The sequence below is a fragment of the Indicator indicator genome, chromosome 36, assembly GCF_027791375.1.
Source record: "Indicator indicator isolate 239-I01 chromosome 36, UM_Iind_1.1, whole genome shotgun sequence".
NCBI classification, from domain to species: Eukaryota; Metazoa; Chordata; class Aves; order Piciformes; family Indicatoridae; genus Indicator; species Indicator indicator.
This window is the reverse complement of record NC_072045.1, coordinates 2,448,718-2,458,014: the sequence shown is the minus strand read 5'-3', so window position 1 is coordinate 2,458,014 and position 9,297 is coordinate 2,448,718.

Below are 9,297 nucleotides of genomic sequence, written 5' to 3'. Positions count from 1 at the left end.
ACTGAGAGCAGACACAAATCCATTGCCTGCCATCATGGAAGCCTTTGCAGCAGCAAAGCTGTGGCTCTGCTGGCTGGGGGAGAGTGCAGGGCCAGGAAAGGTTGGGTGCCTGGCCCAGGCTGGCTTCAGGCTGGAGCAGCTTGCTCGTGGTGGAAGGAATGTTTGCTTTGCAGCATGTTGTGGATTTGAGGAGGAACCAAGCCAGCACTGAGCACAGGTCATGGATGGTTACAGAGCAGCTTTGTGAGGCCTTCCCAGAAGTCAGAAGCTGCTTGGAAATGTCCCCAGGGCACTGGTGGAAAAAGAGCAAGAGGCCAGTGGGGTCCCAGACTGTAGCAGCCCTGCTGAGAGCCAACCTTGCAGGTGATTCTGGCACCTCCTCTCTCACCACTGCTTTGCCTCTGCTTTAAGCCCCTCTCAGGGGGTTGTCCAGGGGCGCTCCATGCAGTCCCTGTGCTAGCAGTTCCTGGGTTTGCCTTTCCCAGCACAGCTCCTTAGCCTGCCCCTCAGGCAGGGCAGAGCTGGAGGGATCCTCTCATCCCTAGCTGCTGGTGCTGGCTGCTGAGACCTCCTCCTCCTGGGTGATTTGTGGCCAGGATGAAGGGCTGAGGGCCTTGGAGCTTTATAGCCTGGAGAGGGCAAGACTGGGGGGGAGAGCTCATCAATGCTGATCAATAGCCAAGGGTGGGGGGCAGGAGGATGGGGCCAGGCCTTTTCCAGTGGTGCTCAGTGACAGGATAAGGGGCAATGGGCACAAACTGGAACATCAGAAGTTCCATCTGAATGTGAGGAGGAACTTCTTTACCTGGAGGGTGCCCTTTCCCAGGCTGCCCAGAGAGGTGGTGGAGTCTCCATCTCTGGAGACATTCCAAACCCACCTGGATGCCATCCTGTGCAACCTGCTGTGGCTGAACCTGCTCTGGCAGGGGGGTTGGACTCAGTGATCTCCACAGATCCCTTCCAGCCCCTATCAGTCTGTGGTTTAAGATCTGCCTTAGGAGCAGCAGCTGATGGCAACACCCTGGGACCTTCTCTGGACTGGACCCAACCTGCTTTCCACCAGGGCTTCCAACAGCACTTCCAAATGATCTACCCAGCTAGGCTTTGGTTTGGATTCTCCATGTGTGAGGAGGCAGAGTTCCCACTGTGGGACAGCCAGAAAAGAGCTGGGAAGGTACTGGAAGAGCTGTGAAAAGATGGAGAGATAAGGAAGCCTCCCATGCTGTTCCCTCCAGGGTCACCCAGCCCAGCAGTGACCAAGTGGTGCTGTCTGAGAGTGACCCTGCAGGAGCTGCTGCAGGTGGAGCCTGCTGGAATTCCTGGCCCCTGAACAAGGCTCATGGCAACACCACAGACCCATTGTGGAGCCTGGAAACTGTGACTGGGGCTGGTTGTACTCCAGAGGCAATCACTGGCCTGGATTTATGACCAAACAGAAGTTTTCAAACAACTTTTCAGCCCTGGTCCAGAAAATCCATCACCCTTAGGTCATGTGGAGGAAACCCAGAACACAGGAACCTTTTCTGTGTGGTTGTTAGCAACGTCATGGAGAGGATGAAATGTTGCTGGAGGTCTGCAGCTTCCTTCTGGTGTGGAGACAGAGCAAAGGTGCTGCAGGAAGCTCTCTGGCAAGGGAGTGGTGTTCCCACCTCAGGCAAGACACTGACATATTAAAGCCACCTGCCTGGCAGCAGAGAGGACTTTGCTGGATGAGGTGATTGCAAAAAGGATGTGGAGAAGGTCTGGAGAGGGCTGACTCTAACCAGGAGCTCAGCAGTGATGTCACTCAGACAGAAAAGGAGTTGTGGGGCAATGAGCTCCCTGGATGCAGAGCAGCCACCAGCAGGAGTGCAGGAGAAGTGCTGCAGCAGGAGATGCTGCATGGTGCAGTGAAGAGCTTGAGGAAAGCCCAAAGCATGCAAGGTCATGCTGGGAAAGCCAGGCTGGAGTCACCCTGAGGAGAGGCAGGATAGAGAACCCAGGCTGGTCTGTGAGTGTGAGGAGCTGGCTAGGAGAGGGAGGGGAGCAAGCCCCCAGTCAGAGTGTGTCCACTCATGAAGTCTTGGATCCAAAAGCCAAATCTTGGGCTAGCTAGGGCTCTGGAACAGCCTAGAGGGTTGCTGTGATTCCCAACAGCTCCTGAGCTGTTCTCTTGGGGCTCAAAACAAATCCAGCCCTAATCTGCAGCCAGCCCCTCCCCTGAGGCTGCAGGAGAACAAGCAGCCTCCTTCTGGGAGCCCTGACAACCTGGAGAGCTTCAGGAGACACCAAAAACACCATGAAAAAATCAACCCAAAGGTCGTTTTGGTTTCCTTTCTAGGCTGTGGTGCTGCAGGAGTTGTTGGGTCCCTCTCAGGGTGCAGGGATCCTGCACATGGAGCTGTCAGCAAGGTCCCATTGGGTGCAGCCTGCTCAGCCCTGGAGGAGCCACAGCTGCCTTGCTCCTCCTTCCCTTCCCCACACTGTTTGTTCCAGGTGCCACGGGAGGCCACCACAAACCTCATCTGAGGGGGAAGAAAAGAAGGGGAGGGGGCACCTGCAGCACGAAATAGCACAAGCTCCTCTTTTATTGGGGGATATAGGAGAGGAACTTGGATCTCCCCAGGAAGTTCTCTTGCTGCTGTGCTCAGCCCAAGCCCCAGACGTGACTGGAAGCCAGCAAATGATCTCAGGCTGTGAGTGAGATCAGGTTTTGCTGAGTCCACAGGGCTGGACATGTTCATTACTCTTCCCAGAAGGTCTCCTGTCCAAGGCATGCATGGAGCTGTGATTTCCTTGGAAATATTTGCCTTCAGGGGAGCCCCACGGAGAGAGGCTCCAAGGCTCAGCCTTGCCTCCTGCCTCGCCAGGAGAAAGCTGCTTTGGTCCTGGCTCTTTGTTCACCTGAGGCGTGGGGTTCCTGGAATTGTCTTCGCCTTCCTGGAAGGAGTGGGGAGGCTGGAAGGGGTTGTGCAGAAAGCCTGCAGAGGCTGAGGGGGTGTCAGGGAGAGGGGAGGCAGCTGGAGCCTGGGGAGAGCTCCTGGATTCCACTCTCATGACAGGTACTGCTCTGGCACCAGTGGTTCAGGAACTCAGTGTTGCTTACACCCAAAGTGTTTTGGCTGGAGTAAAGGTTACTGGGAGCAGCTGGAGCCAGGAGCAGTTGGCCTCTCTTGAAGGCTGCCTTGCAAAAGCACAGAGGATCAGACCCTGAGTTTCCATGTGGAATTCAAATCAGAGGAACCCTGTGGCCACCAGCCACAGCCAGGCTCAGCCTGTGCCCTTGCAGTCCTTGGATGGAAGAGCAGTTGGGATGAAGCAAGAGCAGTTGGGATGAAGCAAGAGCAGTTGGGATGAAGCAAGGGCTTCCTCTGGCTATTTACACAGTCCCCAATACTGAAAAATATTGTGGAAAAAAAAAAAAGATTGGATTGGCTTCTGTGGCTGTTTTTCAGCCTTGGGTGGGGTCAGGGGAGGCAATTGCCAGAAGTCTCCAGAGCCAGTTTGTTCCTCTGAGATTTCTGCTCTGATATTTTCTTGAAAACTCAAGAGGTTTGGATTAGTCTCCAGGCTCCATCTTCCTGGAGGGCTTCCCACCACTTGTGAGCCTGTGGACAAACCGTTTTCTTCCACTGGGAAAAAAACCCAAACCCAGCAGCCCATGGCTGGGAGGAGGTTGTGTTTTCCTCTGGGTTCACAAAGGCTGTCCAAAGAGGAACCATTTTTGGGTGTCTCAGCTGCAGAGTCTGATAGCTGGTGACAAGGAGCAGTGGCTGTGAGCAGAGATGGCTGAGAAGGGAGCTGAGAGCCTGGCTGCCAGCAGGAGCAAGTGCCTGGGAGCCAGGGGCTCTGTGTCTCCACGGCTCCTGATGCTGGTGAAGCAGTTCCACCAGTGGAGCTCTTTGCCTGAAGGCTTCTGGGACTGATCCTTCTGACCTGCACCTCTGTCACAGGCAGGGCTGGGCAGTGACCTGAGTGCCAGAGGCTCTCCATGAACCCCTTCCCAAAAGGAAGAGCAAGGGATAAGGGAGAGGTCTGGGGCCTCTTCCCAAGGCAAGACAAAGAGTCACACATTCAGTGATCAACTTCTTTCCCCTCTTTCTCTGTTCCTTCCAGGATTTTGAAGAGTTGAGTTTGGAGAAATCAAAGATCAGGCTTCTGAGCTCCCCACAGGCAGTGAGGATGTGAGGAGGGTGAAATCAGGGAGATCTTCCCTCCCCTTGCTGCAGGGAGCTCTGATTTTCAGCAGGGAGAGGGTTCTTGTCTCCTGCAGGCTGCTGCCTGCAAAGGACAGGATTGAGGAGGACCTCCACAGTGGTCTTTTGATTGCTGCTGTCCTGAACAGACCTGGTGCTTGGTGCTGGCTTTGCTGGGCTCCAGCTGCCCACCACACTCCAGACCTTCCTGCTGGCTCTTGCTGGGTTGGTTGAAATGTAAGCAGTGGAGCTAATTGCTGTGGGGAGATGATGTGAGAAAGAGCAAATGGGAAGGGAAGAAAAATGGCCTCAGTTGCAGTCAGGAGAGGAAATGTCAAGAGAAGTCTCATTGATCTTGAATCAAACCTCCTCAAACAGCTCCAGCTCTTTGCTGCCTCTGTCCAGGACAGCTCAAGAGGTTTGCTGAATGCAACTTTTGGTGTGGAAAACATCCTGGTGTTCCCCTGAGGTGACCCACAGGAAGGGCAGCTGTGTGGGCTGGCTGAACAGGGTGAGCAGAGCTGCTGGTGGCAAGGGGGACTCCAGCACTGCATGCTTCTGAGGCAGAACAAACTCTGGGTTTGCCTGTGGGGCTTTGGCATGTGAGCACAGAAAGCTTGGCTCTGTCTGCCAGGGATGGATGCTGACCACCCCTGGGCACTCCCTGTGCAGAGCAAGGTTTGCTCTGGAGGCCTGAGCCAAATGCTTCCCTTTTCCCCTGCTGGCCTGGGCTTGGCTGTGTGCTTGGCTGTGCTCCCTGGCCCAGAGGTGGCTGTGCTCTGCTGCCATTAGGCATGAAAAGGTTGTCAAGCTCCTTGGGATCTTCCCTGCTGAGAGGAAGGATGGAAACCTGAGGTGGTTTTGGAGCTGCAATGTCCAAAGGCTGCTGGGGGACAAGCAGTGATGTGAGGCCAGCAGATGCTCAGCCCTGCCTGTCCTGTGCCACAGGATTGGTGCTGGCCATGCAGCTTGATCTGTAGCTACCACACCAGTAGCCTGCAGGCAGCTGCAGCAATAGCTCAGAGCAGACTTCCAGGGCCCCTCATGTTCAGTGTTCTGCCTAGCAAGGGGTCAGTGCCAGATGTCTTCTGAGTCAGGTCTTGGTACAGGATCCAGCCCAAGTCTGTGCTCCCTGAGAGGCCCCTGGGCTGTAGGAAATGTCTGTGCTGTCTGCCCACCTCCACGTGGGAGCTGAGCACTGAGCAGTCCCTCTGGGCTGAGACAATTCCTGTTTAGCCTCTTGCTGGAGACCCCTGGATTGCACAACGAGGAGGTTTGACCACAGAGATGAATGAAATCCATCACTTAGAGGGAGAGAAAATCCAGAGCTTTTGTTTTGGAAGGTCTGCCAGCCCTGGGAGTTTTGGGAAGTGACTTGGTGTCTGCTGAGCAGGGAGCAGAAGCCATCAGTGGAGCTGTGTTATTGTCATCAGCACCTGGGGAGGTGCCTTTCAGCACCAAACCCCGAGAGGGAGAGCAGAGCCAGAGCAGTTTGACTGAAATAGCATTAGTGAGAGTCCCAACAAGAGCTCCCAGCAGGATGGGATGGCTGAAGCAGCACAGCAGTTTGCTTCTCTCTTGGTCAAAACAGCCTCCAGTCTTCTCCTTTTTCCCAGTACATCTCAGTTAATTATTCCCAGTTCCCTCCATCAGCCTGAGCTCATTGTTGCAAATGAGGTTAATTCAGAGCTGGGAGACTTTATTGTCCCTGCTAGCAAAGGGCATGAATAGGAGAGGAAAAAATGTGAGCTGCTTCCTGCAGGATTTTCACAACTCTCCTGGGGGTGAGATTATTACAGAAGCTGGGGGATCAGCTCTGAGCAGGGTGGGGGTGGTGGGGAGCAGCTCTGAGCAGGGTGGTGGTGGTGGGGAGCAGCTCTGAGCAGGGTGGGGGTGGTGGGGAGCAGCTCTGAGCAGGGTGGTGATGGGGGTCAGGGGAGCAGCTCTGAGCAGGGTGGTGGTGGTGGGGAGCAGCTCTGAGCAGGGTGGTGGTGGTGGGGAGCAGCTCTGAGCAGGGTGGTGATGGGGGTCAGGGGAGCAGCTCTGAGCAGGGGGGTGGTGGTGGGGAGCAGCTCTGAGCAGGGTGGGGGTGGTGGGGAGCAGCTCTGAGCAGGGTGGTGATGGGGGTCAGGGGAGCAGCTCTGAGCAGGGTGGTGGTGGTGGGGAGCAGCTCTGAGCAGGGTGGTGATGGGGGTTAGGGGAGCAGCTCTGAGCAGGGTGGTGGTGGTGGGGAGCAGGAGCTCCAGCTCCTTGCACCCCCCTGTCTACTTGAGAGGAGGAGGAGCCTGGGGCCAGCTCTTCTTGACTTGCACATCCAACTGTTTCCAGCCTCTTGCACCTCTGATTTGTCTGTGGGAGGCTGAGATGAGAGGTAAAGCAAAACTGAATGAGGGCTGCTAGGGAATGTGTGGGGCCCTTGACTGACCTCCTGCTCTCAGTCCTGACAAAAGCACTTTGGCTCCAGGTGAATCACTTCTCCTCAGGGGTCTGCTGAATTTGGTTTGGAAGCTCTGCAGAGAAGGAGGCTCCACAACCTCTCTGGGCAGCCTGCCCCAGGCCTCCAGCACCCTCACACCAAGAAAGTTTCTCTTCCTGGAAACCTCCTGGGTTCCAGTTTGTGCCCAGTGCCCCTTGTTCTGTCCCTGGGCACCACTGAGCAGAGTCTGGCCCCAGACTCTTGCCCCCTGCAGCCCCTTTAGCTCTTGCTGAGCATTGATCAGATCCCTCTGGGGCTCCAGAGGTCAGCTCCAGGTCTCAGCTTCTCCATAGCTCTGCTGGGAGGGCAGAGCACAAGAAAGAGCAGTAGTGATGCCCTCAGTGGAACCATCAGTAGTGATGCTGGGTGGAACCATCTCCATTTGTTGTGTTCTGCAGACATCTTCTGGCACTGCAGTTTGCCACTGATTACATGAAGGAGAAACCCCAAACCCCAACTCATTAAAAGGGCTTAGAGAAGATCTTCAGTGACCTTCAGTGAGTGCTTTGCTTTCCTGAGGAATCCAGAGTCAGAGACATAAACCAGACTGCAGCAAGCTGTAACTCCTCAGACATGTAGGAAACCACAGGCTGGGGTGGATGATTCCACCCTGCAGTGCAGGAGGCACAGGGGCAGGGGCTGGGGGTGTCCTCACCCAGGGGCTGGTGGCTTTGGTGCAGCTTTGGTGCTGGTGTCCAGCACTGACTCTTGCCTGGCACAAAGCACTGCTGCTTCTCTTTACATTGCTTAGTTGTTGGCCAAGGTTTGACACCTCAGGACTGCTACCAGCTCCTGCATGCAGGATTTGGGAGCCCTGTTTGTTGATTTCTGTGCTTTAGCAACAGCTGAAATCAGGGCTTGCAGAGATTGGAGCTGTGAAAATCATGGCCTGCAAACTTCCCAGAGCAGCTTTTTGTTTGGTCTGGAAGCAGATGGCCAAAGGGAGGACCAGACTGGAGACCCTGCTGGAGCTGGGCCTCGGAGCTCAGCATCCTGTGCCCTTCACAGAGTGTCCTTGGAGTCTGCAAATGTCAGACAAAGTAAGGCCAAGCTGGAAGCTGTGCTGTGGAATCCTGCTGAGGTGTGGGTGGAGTAGAGCAGCCCTGCAGCTCCTGAAGGCATCCTGCAGGAAGGCTGCAGAGGGACTTTGCATGAGGGTGCCTGGGACAAGTGGGAATGGTCTGGAGCTGAGGCAGAGCAGGGTTAGACTGGAGCTGAAGAAGAAGTTCTTCAGTTCCAGGGTGGTTGGGCTCTGGACTGGGTTGCCCAGGGGTTGCCAACCTCTCTGCACACACCCCAGAACCTGTAGGTGGTTTTCAGTTATTTTTAGAGCTTGACCTTACAAGACTGGAAAAAAATTCATTTTTTCCTTCTGACTTTTGTCCATCATTTGGCAAAGATTTGTTGAAAACACGGGGATGGAAAATATTTAAACTTCAAACTGGGATGAATTTTCTTTCTGTGTTTTTTTTTGTTTGTTTGTTTGTTTTTGTTTTTTTTTTTTTGTTTTGTTTTGGTTTGTTTGTTTGTTTGTTTGTTTGTGTGCTGCTTTCATTTGTGATGTCAGCTCCAGTCAGGGGAAAAAGGTGTAAGAGACCTGGCACTGCAGAGCCCCTTCTGCACTGCAGCCCAGACAAACAGCATCACAGAGTGGCTCACACCAAACAAGTTTCTCCTCCTGGTCAGATGGAACCTCTTGGGTTCCCATTTGTGCCCCTTGCCCTGTCCCTGGGTACCACTGAGCAGAGTCTGGCCCCAGCCTCTTGCCCCCCACCCTTTAGCTCTTGCTGAGCATTGCTCAGATCTCCTCTGGGGCTGCTCTTCTCCAGGCTCTCAGCTCCAGGGCTCTCAGCTGATTCTCACAGAGAGCTCCAGGCCCCTCAGCAGCTTTGTAGTTTCCCCTGGACTCTCTCCAGCAGTTCTCTGCCTTTCCTGAACTGGGGAGCCCAGACCTGCACCCAGTACTGCAGCTGTGACCTCAGCAGGGCAGAGCAGAAGGAGCTGAGACCCTCCCTTGCCCTTCAAACCCTCCTTTGCTAACTGCAGTGACCATGCTGCTCACCAGCACCTTCCTGGCTGCACCCTGAACATGGGAAGTCTGAGATCAAAATGAGCAAAGCCTCTTTGGGTGAACACCCAAAGCTCTGCTGCAGCTCCTGTGCCCAGGGCTGTGGTGTGACCAGCACTGTGGCAGCTCTCACAGCCAGGAGGGAGAGCTGTGGGACCCAGCACCTCCCTGCCCTGCAGGCTGACCCTGCTCACAGCTCCCAGCTGCCACTGCCTTGCTGCAGCCCTTTCCTTGGGCAGCTTTTCTCTGGCTGCTCTGGGAGCATTTCTCTGCCCACTCTGTGTGTCCTGGTGGAAAGAGCTGGATTGAGGCTGGTGGTAAAGGCTGGATTGAGACTCAGCCCCTCAGAGACAAGCAGCAGCACAATCCACCTCCCCTTCCTGCTGTCCCTTCTGCACTGCATCCTTCAGGCAAGCCTGGCTGGGGGGGAGCAAGAACATCAACCTCTAAGGCTTCTCCACTTGGCCAGTCCCCTTCTGAAGCAGGATGTGAGGGCTCCTCTCAGGAGCTGGGAGATGATTCTACCACTCCACTAGTGGTGAAAGTGCCTTTGGGGAGCTTGGAGATCCCTTTCTGAA